This window comes from Saimiri boliviensis, chromosome 5, assembly GCF_048565385.1.
Source record: "Saimiri boliviensis isolate mSaiBol1 chromosome 5, mSaiBol1.pri, whole genome shotgun sequence".
NCBI lineage: Eukaryota > Metazoa > Chordata > Mammalia > Primates > Cebidae > Saimiri > Saimiri boliviensis.
In genome coordinates this window covers 72,158,839-72,172,213 of record NC_133453.1, presented here as the reverse complement: position 1 = coordinate 72,172,213, position 13,375 = coordinate 72,158,839, and the positions used below count along the sequence as shown (strand labels likewise).

General features: G+C 36.8%; 1 protein-coding gene across 1 annotated transcript in view; it reads left to right on the top strand.

The window, feature by feature from the left end:
- B3GALT1 (beta-1,3-galactosyltransferase 1) overlaps positions 1 to 13,375 on the top strand; it is a 582,223-nt gene that overhangs the window by 361,692 nt on the left and 207,156 nt on the right. The window contains exon 3 of the mRNA XM_074399545.1: positions 11,260 to 11,319. The gene's annotated coding sequence lies outside the window, so the exon portion shown is untranslated. The remainder of the gene's footprint in view (positions 1 to 11,259; positions 11,320 to 13,375) is intronic.

Here is a 13,375-nt window from a genome sequence, read left to right as displayed (position 1 = left end):
ATGTGGCATGATTGTATATTTAAAACCCCCCATCATCTCAGCCCCAAATCTCCTTAAGCTGATAACCAACTTCAGCAAAGTCTCAGAATACAAAATTGATGTGCAAAAATCACAAGCATTCCTATACACCAATAGTAGACAGAGAGCCAAATAATGAATGAACTCCCATTCACAATTGCTACAAAGAGAATAAAACACCTAGGAATACAGCTTACAAGGGATGTGAAGGACCTCTTCAAGGAGAACTACAATTCACTGTTCAAGGAAATAAGAGAGATCACAAACACATGGAAAAACATTATATGTTCATAGACAGGAAGAATCAATATTGTGAAAATAGCCATACTGCATAATTTATAGATTCAATGTTATCCTCATTAAGCTACCATTTACTCTCTTCACAGAATTAGGGAAAAAAAACTACTTTAAATTTCATATGGAACCAAAAAGAGCCCATATAGCCAAGACAATTCTAAGCAAAAAGAACAAAGCTGAAGACATTACACTATCTGACTTCAAACTATACTGCAAGCCTGCAGTAATCAAAACAACATGGTACTGATACCAAAACAGATATGTAGACCAATGGACCAGAACAGAGGCCGCAAAAATAATGCCACACAGCTACAACAATCTAATCTTTCACAAACCTGACAAAAACTTACCTCTCCTTTTTTAAAGATATTAAAAAAGAAATTGAACTAAGAAATAATGGGCAGATTAAAAGCAACTTTGTCAGCAGCTGAGGAAATTAAGATTCTCAAAGCAATATTAACTTTTGATCACTGGTTCTTCTGCCTGGCAGGAGAGCATGGCAGAGCAGGAGCAGAGTACCTTCTGATAACAGTGAAATAAAGAGGATTAGTCCACCCCCACCTAGAGTTTGGAAGACCCTCTCTTCATCATGCTGAAGACATGCTTTGTATCAAGATAGGCACTCAGTAGCATGCCCCTATGGCTGTTCCCAGCTACTCTGATTAGCTAGAGCCCATGCTATTCCAGTTCGTTAGATATTTTGGCCCTCACCCATGTCTGCAGGAATATGTATGGGGAGCATACTCAGACACCAACTCCTATTCAGAATCAAGATGGATTCCTGTTGCTTTCACTTCTACTTTGTGATGCACATATATGGTGCTTAAGTGAAAGCACAGGTAGATGCCTCTACCTGTTGTTTTGTTGATGTATATTTGTACATGTTTATGGGGCACATGTGATATTTTGTTAAATGCATAGAGCATGTTAGGATAAAGTCAGAGTATTTGCAGTATCCATCACCTCAAGTACTTCTCATTTCTATATGTAGGGAAGGTTTTAAGTCCTCTTTTCTACCTAATTTGAAAGAAAAAATACATTGTTGTTAACGATAGTCACCCTTCTCTGCTATTGAGCATTAGAATTCATTCCTTCTAACTGTATGCTTGTACTCATTAAGCAGCTTCTCTTAATCTCCCCTTCCATCCACACACCCTTTCTAGTCTTTGGTTACTATCATTCCACTCTCTGTCTTCATAAAATCAACTTTTTCAGCTTCCACATATGACTGAGAACATGCAATATTTGTCGTTCTGGGCCTGGCTTATTTCAGCTAGCATAATGACCATCCATGTTGCTGCAAATGACAGGATTTCACTCTTTTTTTTTTTCCTTTTGGATACCTCCGCCTTTGACTCATTGCTGGTTTGCAGGCCTCACCTCTCTGAAATCCCTGCCTGCAGTTGCTGGGCCAATAATAGAAACAAATTACAGAATAAATCAGTAGTGGCAATAGTGAACAAAGCAGGAAGTCAGAATCAGCAAAGCTGCTGCTTTTGCCAACCTTTGGCAAGTATTTGTCATGCATAGGACACTGTATAATACTTCTTTGGATGCAGAATAAAAGTAATAAGTGGCGTATTTGAAAATTCTAGCCCTATAGATGTGCTATTGAAGTGAGCCCATGGATAGAGCAACCCAATGAATTTTAGTTAATCAGTTTGAAAATTAAGCTCAGAGATTCATAATTTCATAAATATTTCAATAAAATTTAACTAAAATGTGTTTTAGGCTATTGTATGATATCAAAATATTTTCACCATACAATAGCACCGCTAAAACAAAATAGCATTAGTATGGCAGTCATGTTTCGTAAATGAAAACACAATTTAATGATGTGACATTGTGTGAACTTAAAGCAAAACTGATTTCTCCGTGATCTTGTTTAAAGCAAGCTGTCATGCCCTTTAGCTTCCCATAGTCAGCAATCTGCCATGTTTCATGTGTCACTGTACCACGCAGTGAGATTTGTGTTTGAAATGTCTTAAGTCAGAGAGAGCGAACTAAAAGAGGGAGCACATACTTGAGTGGCTCAAAGGAATGATCTGGTTGTTAGAGCTCAGAATAGGAAATTTTAGCCAACATGCAAAATGTTAGTGATAAAAAAAACCGGGATTTGACTTTTTTGAACAATAAATTTGATATTAACACTGGATTCATTAAGTTGTATGATTGTATTGTGTTTTTGTGCCTTCATTAAGAAAGAGGGGGTTAGGCTATATTCACAGGCAAATAAGAAAAAATTTAAATAGAATCTTACTGATAGTTTTCAAGTCTTTCTTGACTATCCAGCTTTTAACGTTAATAGAGTCCATTAACATAGTAAAAAGTATACCAATTTAGGATTCTAGTTGCAACTCTGTCATTGATTAGCCATGTAAACTTGGGCGAATTATTTTCTGGTCCTTAATTTCCTGCTTTAACGATTCTGTTCTGTCATTCTGTGATTGACTTTTAATTCTACGGGCCTGCCTATGGTGAGAGCAAGGAGTATGCTTAGTTAATATTTTCACAAGTTTGAACTTCTAATTCAGATACAAGTTGTACATATGCTTAAAAGTGATTAGAGGTAAAAAGTAGCCACAGGAGCTTAAATAAGAAGTATGCCTGTTATCTCCCCTTCTGGGACATACATTGTCTCCAGAAGAAATAAAAAATAGAAAGTTATACATGATAAACCATCATGGGTCATTAAGACATAAAGTTACATGATGTAAGCTATGATGGATCATCGTTTGTAAAATCCAGCCTAAGAAATATCATGTTGCAAATTTGACTTATTTCCACAGTACCCTAATAGGTGTCTGCTTCCTGGTTTACCTATGAGTTCAGAATTAATCTACATTTTAGTAATGAGTTTGTATTCTTAATCTGAATATTGGAGCTTATAGAAATAATTTATTTTTTTAAATATCCAGTAAGAAACTTGTAAAGATACTTCGGTCAAAGCAGAAACACATTAAGGAAAAAAAGCCCATTGCTTTCCGTAACTTCTTCACAACTTTCATTATGCTATGTACCTTAATTTAATCCAGAAACTATATAATAAGTGATTACTAGAGACTTAGATAGACAGAGATACAGAGATGGGCAATATTATGGCAAATCAGCTTCCCTATAGCATATACTCATGCAAATAAAGTAACCATGAAGCACCAATACACTAAAAAAAAAAAAAAAAAAAAAACCTTTCCTTTGGTCTGTCTATGTGTATGTGATGTATCATTCCACAGATCCAAACAACAAAGCAGTCTGCTGCCATTGTTGATCAAAAGAAATAATTAAGTTGACATCCAAATCATTGAAGCATTAACTGGCCCCTGAATCTGGTTAGCACCTTAATTCCGTACTTCCTTGATGTCAAATCCCAAAGACCCAACCAGGAGAAATGGTGTTACTTGTGAAAGTGGGTGACAGAAAATTTCTTTTCAGGTTATCTGAGAGGCATTGTAATTTGATATGCTAAGAAAAGTTTTTTTAAGATTACATGATGGATTTGAATATTATTTGTCAGCACTGCTACAGGCAGTAGTTTTGTGTAATATGATGTTCCAAATAACATCTCTGTAGATAATATTCTTTTGATCTAAGCAGTATGTTGTAAGATGTGCCAAGCAATTATAAAATATTTACTGACTATAGGAGATACTTTTTCTCCCTTAGAAAAAATTTGATCTTGCCTCTTCCTACTCCTATGAATGCAGCCTAAGGCTGTCACCTCAAGTATAGCCTCAGAATTAGGAAAGTGTGAGCAGTATAACACGTCATTCACCTTAACAGCAGTCCTCAGAGGCAGCCCCATGCAACGGAGTTTTCCTTAGAGCACACGGTGTTTTTGACAGATCTGTTGTAAGTAGTAATGATAACAGGTTACCTGTGTTTTTTCTTTTCTACTGTCATGAAATAGGCCTTGGAATATATATATATATTATATAATATATATATATGGTTTTTATTTTTAAACTATCAGCTGCCTTACTATCTAAAATTTTAATAAACTATGTCAAAAAGTACTGTAATTCACTTGTTTTACTGTAAGTTTGATTTTTCCCCCCTCAGAATCAACTCGCCATATTAGCTGAGTTGTTATTGTGCAGATCAGAAGACATAAACTAGTGGACTTGGACCAGGACAGTCACACATCCATGTTTGTTTTACGCTGAACAGTTTTATCCAAAATATTGAATTAGATGCCAGAACTTTAAAACAGGAGGCAGATTTCACATGAAAATTCTTAACTTCTGGCTTTTCTTTTTTATGCCCCAGTCTTCTTATTCCAAAGCTTAAAACTGACTTGTGGTGCTCATTTTCATTGCAGCCTGGTCTCTGTAGGCTTTTGAGCTGTGGATCTTCAATCTAGATAGACAGAGCTATCAGCCCATAAATGAAGATTTGGGATAAATTATTGACTTAACATTTCATAAAGTTTTATATATTGAGCTCAATAGTGATCGGAATATCCTTGGGACGTTATACGTGACCTTTCTATCTATTCAAACCCTTCCTATAGGATATTATACTTGACCTTTCTATCTATTCAAACCCTACCCTACCCTATCTATAAAAGCATTTCAAAATAAATCTCTTTTATTAACCTCTTCCTAATCCTAAACTAATAAACAGTAATTTAGAAATTTGCATAAGGCCTAAAATATAGAGATTAAGAAATACAGGCTGGGAGTGGTGGCTCACTCCTGTAATCCTAACACTTTGAGAGGCCGAGATGGGTGGATCACGAGGTCAGGAGTTCAAGACCAGCCTGGCCAACATGGTGAAAATCTGTCTCTATTAAAAATACAAAAATCAGCTGGGTGTGGTGGTGCGTGCCTGTAATTCTAGCTACTCGGGAAGCTGAGGCAGAAGAATTGCTTGAACCCAAGAGGTAGAGGTTGCAGTGAGCTGAGATTGTTCCATTGCACTCCAGCCTGGGCAACAAAGCAAGACTCCATCTCAAAAAAAAAAAAAAAAAAAAAGAAGAAGAAGAAATACAAAGTATGCTGTTAAAGTGCTTATGGTTCAGCAGGAAAGACAGTTATCTGAAAGAATAACTACAATTAGCACTATTTTAATAACTTCTATCTATTTTGAATATTCTAAGTACTAGGCATAGTGACGTTGTGCATGTCTATACCTGATATCTCTAATTTCTCACTTTCCATTTTCCCTTCAAACCACTTCAGTCACTCTAGGTGCTTCACTGCTCTACTGAAACAGCTTCGTTTAAGGCCACCAATATTATCCATCTTCCTAAATCCAGTAGTCAGGCTTCATGACCGGGGCAAGTTATTAATATTTTCTTCCACAGGTTTCTCATTTATACAGTTGTGACTGTAGCATTACTTACCATATGGGTATTGTGCACACTGAATGGGATCATCTGTATAAACCCTTAAAACAATGTTTTACAGATAATACAGGTACAACACATGTTAGCTGTTATTATTTTTATTACACAATCACTGCTTATTTTTGCAGTGCATTTGACACAGTTAGGCATTCCATTCTTCTTGAAGTGCTGTCTTTTCTTGGCTTGCCTTTTATGACATATTGCAGTCTCCTGATTTCCCTGTGATGGGACTGACCTTGGTTTTCTCTGCAGGCTCCTTCTCTTGTCAGCCCTGCAAATGACGGAGTGCTCCAGAGCTCACTGCTGGGCCCCCTTCTCATTCCTGTCTACGCTTTCTCCATAGTCATCATAGATTTAAGTGCCATCTGTGCTTTTATGAATTTTCAACTTCTGTCTCCATCCTTGACTCTCCCTAAGCTTTAGGCTTGCGTAGCCAAGTGCCTTCTCAACATATCTATCAGGCATCTTCCATTGGAACTCCTAGTTTTCTTCACACATCTGTTTCATCTGTTTTGACTCTTTCTGCAGAAGATTTGTTCTCCATAAACTAGCACAATGATTGTTTTTAAGTAGCAGAGCACTCAGTCCATCCCTGTTGGTTGACAGATAGCTGTGAGCACCATCTAGTTTGCTGATATCCCTTAGGTTGTGTGATGGCTGCTTACTGTCACTGCAGACTTGGGGAGACAGAGTTCAACAACAATTACAGTTTTCAACTACTCCCTGGGTTTATCACTCGCTACTCAAGTTCTAGAATAAAAAAAGGCAGTAGCCACCAAAGATTTTTTTTTACCATCAGGGGGCTTCAGCCAGGGATTTTATTTTGCCCTAGAAGATAGTAAACCTAAAGCTATATCTTAGTTTGTATTCATGTGTCATAAAATCAGCGAGTATAAAAAGTGAAAATTTTGGACTATACAACCAGTTGTTTTGTCCTTGTTCAATGGACTGTTTAGTTGAAATAATTTTATTTTCTGATTCGTTTATTGGATTAGTGCTGTGTGACTTCAAGCTATCAGAAGATAAAGCATCTCAAACTTGTCCTCTTGAGATCTCCATTCAAATCTCTGCTCAAATGTCACTCTTTTAGGAAAGGCCCTGACCTGATCTGAAATGGCACCTCACTCAGTGCTCACTCAGGAAAAGATTAAGGCTAAATATAGCCTATAACCTGCCTTATTTTTCTTCTCATATATTGTATATTTACTTGTTAAGTTGTTGGGGTGGTGGTTATTGATATCTGTCTCCTTCAAGAATATAAACTTTGCAAAAAGAGAGGCTTCATATTTTGTGCTCCTTGTGTATTCACATCACTTAAAAGATTGACTAATATAATATTAGGCATCTAATAATCAGAAATTTATAAGTGAATAAATTCTGTTAATGTGTAAAATGTATAAAAATGTATATATTCTTATACTTTGAGAGGACTCATCCTGCGTTATTTCAACAAAAAACTAAGACCATAGTTATGTGTAAGAATGTAAAGAACCTACCAATTATAAAGTTGCTTGGGGCTGCAGTTTATAAGAATACTGTATAAGAATTTTTAAAACATATAACAATGGAGTGTGTTAAGTTTTGTGAAGATAATTCTTCATATAAGTAAGATAAGCTTTCTGCACATACCATCTGTAAAATTCTGTTACAAAGAAAAGATAAAACGAGTGTACATTAAATCTGTCTTTGAGTTTACCTGCGTTAAGAATCAGACATTCAGAGCCTTCTTTTACTCTTTGTTGATTTCAAATATTGTTGGGATATTATATCTCTTTCAAATATTGTTGGGATATTATATGTTTGTGTATATGCTGAAATTGATCATGTTATAAGTGGCATATAATACATGTTGGGATTGGATCCAGAGCCATGTTATCTGTGATTTACAGCATTATCCATCCATTGGCAGTGCTGGTCAGAGAGGTGCACTGTCATGACTCCCAGAGCTGTGTTGACCTAAAATGCTTAATTGCAACTGAATATTTACTGGAGAAAGTCTGAAACTTTACTTTCAGAATATTTTTCAATATATTTCTTATGTTAAGTCTCAGGCCACCTTCTCATGTTAAGTGGTAGGGGCAAGAAAAGAATAAATGTGAAACCAAAGTAGTCTATGAAGAATTGCAGTGATCATAGAAAATCTGAATTTGGGATGCCGACCCAGACCACTGATAATAGAAAAGGAGAGGAAAGGAATAAAGCAAAAATGCCAAATTACTCAAAACATGCCATAACCTCTTTTCCCATAGTCATCATGCAAAATGGGAGAGTTCCCCATACACATAACTCTCCTAGAATTAACAAATTCTTCCTAAAATCTTCCCTTTTATGAGGTTTATTTAAACTGATCTGTGTCTGTTTACAAATGTATAAGGTGTGGGTAAACCGGCAGTATTATTTATATAGGTTGATGAACCTCAGGCACCATAGGCAGACTGGTCTGTGGCAGCAGAAATACTCCTGATTATTATCATACAAGTTATTTGTGGGTATAGCTCTTTTTGTCAAGTGAACCAGAGAACTGAGAAAGTTGTTTTGAATTGTCTTGTCTTTACCTCTATCTCTGTTTCATGTTTAGACAGTGTCAATATCTGTAAATTGGGTGGGATTAGCAGTGCAGAAAAGAGAGAGAAGAGGAGCAAAATACAACCCAAAATTAAAATGTAAAGTAAGATAGAGAAAATGTGGTACATGTACACCATGGAATACTACACAGCCATAAAAAACGATGAGTTTGTGTCCTTCATAAGGACATGGATGAATCTGGAAACCATCGTTCTCAGCAAACTGACACCAGAGCAGACAACCAAACACCTTATGTTATCACTCATAGGTGGGTGTCGAACAGTTAAACACGTGGACACAGGGAGGGGAGCATCACACACTGCAGTCAGTAGGAGGAGGCTAGGGAGGGATAATGAGGGGAGAAATCCCAGATATAGGTGATGGGGGGATGAAGGCAGCAAACCACCTTGCCATGTGTGTACCTATGCAACAATCCTGCATGATCTGCACATGTACCCCAGAACCTAAATTACAATAGGTAAAATAAAATAAAATGAAAATAAATAAAAGAGCACAAAATAACCATAGGAGTTCAGTGTTCACAGTTTTAAGGAGGTGTTTAGAATTGTTAACAATAATTATTTTTATCATCATAATTATTAGTTTTGATATGGCAGAAGTGGATACTCACTGGAAGGGCAGTTTGGGAGTAAACAGTCAAAAGTCAGATTTGGGTCTAAAGCAAGAACACAGATTAATGAATTTAACTAAGGTGTTTTAGATGACAGAAAGCAAGTTCTTACCAGTATAAAACAAACAAGCAAAAACCCTTAGTATCTCTTTAAAAAGAAACAGAAAAAAGACCAGGAAGGGACAATTTCCTGGAGGACTTGAAAGGAGCACCACCATTGATTGACTGACATAATTTTCCAGTAAAAGCCCTGAAAACCTTGTACACAGAGTAGCTAAAGGAAATGTTTTTCAAGCTCACTTATTTAGTTGATCTTAAAGACATTTTATCAGCTTTTATTCTGGCTAATACATTCTTAATAGATTTTCTTTTGCACTTCCAAACAGGAGCCCTCTTTCCAGAATTTGCCATATTGCGTCTGTTACCTAAGCTTAGCACCATTCAGACTCAGAGCCATATTGAACCAAAATGCTAAATTGCAACTGAATATTTACTGGAGAAAGTCTGACACTTCACTTTCAGAATATTTTTCAATATATTTCCCATTTGTTCTGATTACAGCACCATAGGGAGTACTAGGCCAAGAGCTTTCTTTATCATCACCATAATCCAGCCCTTTTGTTATCTTTAAGGCAAGATTCCTACTGTAGCAGGCAAGACTAAAGGTGCTGACTTTTGAATGGACTCAGCCATCCACCGTTGCTCAGAAAAGGCTGCCTGCAGAACTGACCACCAAATCTTCCCCAACCTGATTTATTTTTTACAGCTCTTCCAGATCTTTTCTAGCAATATTTTTTTAAATAAGAATTACTCTAATGAAACAAATTTTTTATATTTCTTGGCAGTATTTGATTCTTCTCTAAAAAGTCAAGAATAACTTTTTGGAGAAGCAGAATGATGCTGACAAGATAAAATATTTAACTAGCAAATTATGAACACAGAAAGGGAAGGCTGTGGCCATTATCAGAAATAATAAGCACGGGTAGACTGAGGACTAAATTGTTAACACATCTCATGACACTTCACTGGTTTTAGAAGTGTTTACACTTCTACCCTTGGCCACTGCCAATAATTTTTTTTTTTCCGTTTCTTTTTTTTTTTTTTGAGATGAGTCACTCTGTCACCCAGGCTGGAATGCAGTGGCACAATCTCGGCTTACTGTAGCCACCACCTCCCAGGTTTAAGCAATTATCCTGCCTCAGACTCCCAAGTAGCTGGGATTACAGGCATGAGCCACCACACTTGGCTATTTTTCTTGTATTTTTAGTAGAGACAGGGTTTCACCACATTGGTCTCAAACTCCTGACCTTAAATGATCTGCCCACCTCAGCCTCCCAAAGTGCTGGGATCACAGGTGTGAGTCACTGCACCCAGCCCAATAAAAATTTATACTTGGGGTGGGAGTATGTGATTGCAGTGTTTGAGAAATGTCTGTGTGAATTTTTCATAAGGAGAATGGCTTCAAAAGCTATGAATGGAAGTGCAGAAGTGACTTCTGAATAAATTGTGTCAGCCTGAATGCCCTTTCCAGGTGAACAGTTTCCTGTATGTTTTCTGAAATCACAGAATATTAAGTTGGAAGAAAGCATAGAGATGATCTCTTTTGACCCCTCTTTTTACAGGCATCTGAGGCTTGTACAAAGAAATGGTTTGGTACAAATTAAATTTCCTGAGGATAAATTAGGAGAGACAACCACAACCCCAAAAGCATCGCCACAGACCTAGTAAAAATGTGGGAGCTGTTCTAAGTGAGCCAGCAGATTGAGAAAAGAAAGATAAGGCCTCCTTGATTTAGACTTCTGGGTCACTTATGGGTAGGACCCACGGTTTCTGCCAAATTCCCCGTCTAAGTCATCTAGATAAGAAAGCAGTTCGTTCTTGCCGTAAAGGGAGCAAGAGAGAACTATTTTATTATTATCCTGTTCTTCCGTCTTCTTGTGCCTACCCACGTCAGATTCTCTTTGTCCAACTCACCATTATAGTTGCTTACGCAGCTGAAACTACCTTTTTGTGAGTTGCTGTCTTTTGCTCCGTTTCCCGCCAGCTGCCATCACAGGATTTTCTAATGATACTTGTAGCCACAACAGTGGAAAATCAGATACTTGAACAAATGCATCTCGCAAACAAATCTGAATTGGCACAGTTCTGAAACCATTTATTCCCTGAGGGTGAGTAAGGACCCACTCCCCCTTGTGAGAAGAAAAAGAAATTAAAAATGACAAGAAAAAGTAATAGCATGATAAATGATTGGTCAGCAGTCATTTGTTAGCGAAATGCATCATTTTTCTGACAAATTTTGAAAGCAGGTGTATATTGTTAAAATATTTGTATAGGTTTTTTTTTTATTTGCAGCATTTATAAGATTTTAATCTAAATGTATTTTTTTTTCTTCTCTTTAAAGAGTTCTCTTGCTGTGCTGCTGGGTCCTCAGAAGTGTTCTAGAGATCGCCTCTTTGAAAGTGTAAGTATAAAGTTTATTTGGCTCAATGTAGTTTCTTATTTTGGTTGCTTTTGATCCTTAGTGGGCTCACCTCACCTTCCATACTAGAAAACTGCCTTTATTAGAAAAGAGAAATTACCTGCCAGAAAAGCCAACTTAAAATTAGGCATGAACCTTCTCAACCATATTTAATGAGCATCTCAGAAAGGGAGTGTCGTTCCCCATGAAGGTACCTGCACAGCTTAAACAATAAGGCCAGTAGTGACCCCAGACGCATGTCTGCACAAATTTTCCTGAAAATCCAACTCGATTATTTACATTTGAGTTTATACTTGACTTGGCTTATATTTCGTACAGCACCAAGCTGAGCATGAACAGGAAAGAGAAGCCCCTGAGGGGAATGCTTCCCTCGAAGCAGCAGCTTCCATGCTGTGTGGTACCCTGTAACAGCATTCCTCTCATCCCATAAGTCTTTGTTTCTTCATCATTCTGTAGGAATAGACAAATGCAAGAGGAAAGGCAGAATCCTTCCATGAAATCATGATGCAATATGCTAAGTCATTTTTCCAAAATATCCTTAACATTGAAACCCTTCGAAAGAGTACTGGAGGTGATCAAACAATGACTTTCAAATCTGTATTTTATGACCCATATTCTCTCTCTACTTCCTGTTCTGGGTGTCTTCCCTAGAGGAAATCGTTATGATATGTGTCTGGACTCTCAAACTCAGAGTGTCCAAATGGGCTCATTGTTTATGCAGCAAATCTAGTTCTTCCCAGTGACTCCATCTTTCATAGTGTTTCTGCTCTCCTTTTATTTATTTATTTCAATTTTGTGGGTACATGGTATATATATTTATGGGGCACATGAGATATTTTGATACAGGCATGCAACGTGACATAAGCACACCATGAAGAATGGGATTTCCATCCCCTCAAGCATTTATCCTTTGAGCGACAAACAAACCAATTACACTCTTTAAGTTATTCTAAAATGTACGATTATCTACTCTCTTTTTAGCTTCTCATCTTAAAAACCTTTGCATCATGATAAATTTTTCAACTTGAATTCATTCCTTTAATTAATCTGCCACTAAATTTTATGTTTATATAATCTTTTCTTTCAATTTAAGTATAATCATCCTAGCCTCTTGATAATCTTGCTTGGATTACCATAAAAACCTCCTAACCGGTCATCTCTCAAATTTTCAGCTCATTATGAATACCATTAAATTGATCTAAAATTCTGCTTTTATTATATTAAACCCTTGTTCAAAGCATGAAGGATAATATCCAAACTCTGCATGCAGGTGTTTAAGAACTTCGTTGATCTGGTCCCAAGATTCTTTTCCAACTTGATTTTTTTTTTTCTGTACAACATAAACTATTACACTAAACAAAGTCCTTGCTGCCTCATATATCCCCTTCCCATGTCCATCTCATTATGCTCCTTACTTAGAAGAAATGTCTACTCACCCCATCTGTGTCCAATTCCTGCCCATTTCTTAGGGTACAATATAAATTTAATTTGTCATATGAAATATTCTTATCCATCTCTGCCCCACACTAATATATAGATTTCTCTTGTGTTCAGATAAAATTAAGTACAACTTAACACCAAATTATTTTCTACTTTATGTGTTTGTTTTTCAAGCTAAGTGGGTGCTTTTAGTGGCATTTTGTTTAGCCATCAAAGGCCATAGGTGCTCTATAAATGCCTTTAATTACCTTATCTTTATTTTTCCATATGCCATCAACTCATCCTCTTTTATGGAACTGTTTCATCTGGTAGCCCCTGTTTAATTACTTTGCCTCATACTTCTGTTTTTCCCCCATGTGATTGACTACTGGATGTGTGTTCCCTGGCTTTCAGTTTGGTTTTCCCCTTATTATTCCTTTTAACCCCCATTAACTCACCTCCTTGCCTGAGTCAGATTCAGAATATTCTTTCTAGGTCAATCGCATTGGCTTCTGCCTGTCCACAAGAGGAAAAGGAGATGACAGTAGATTGTATAGTCTTTCAGTTACTCAAACTACATAGTGTCATGCCGTGAACATAGTAGGAGCAAATAACGTTT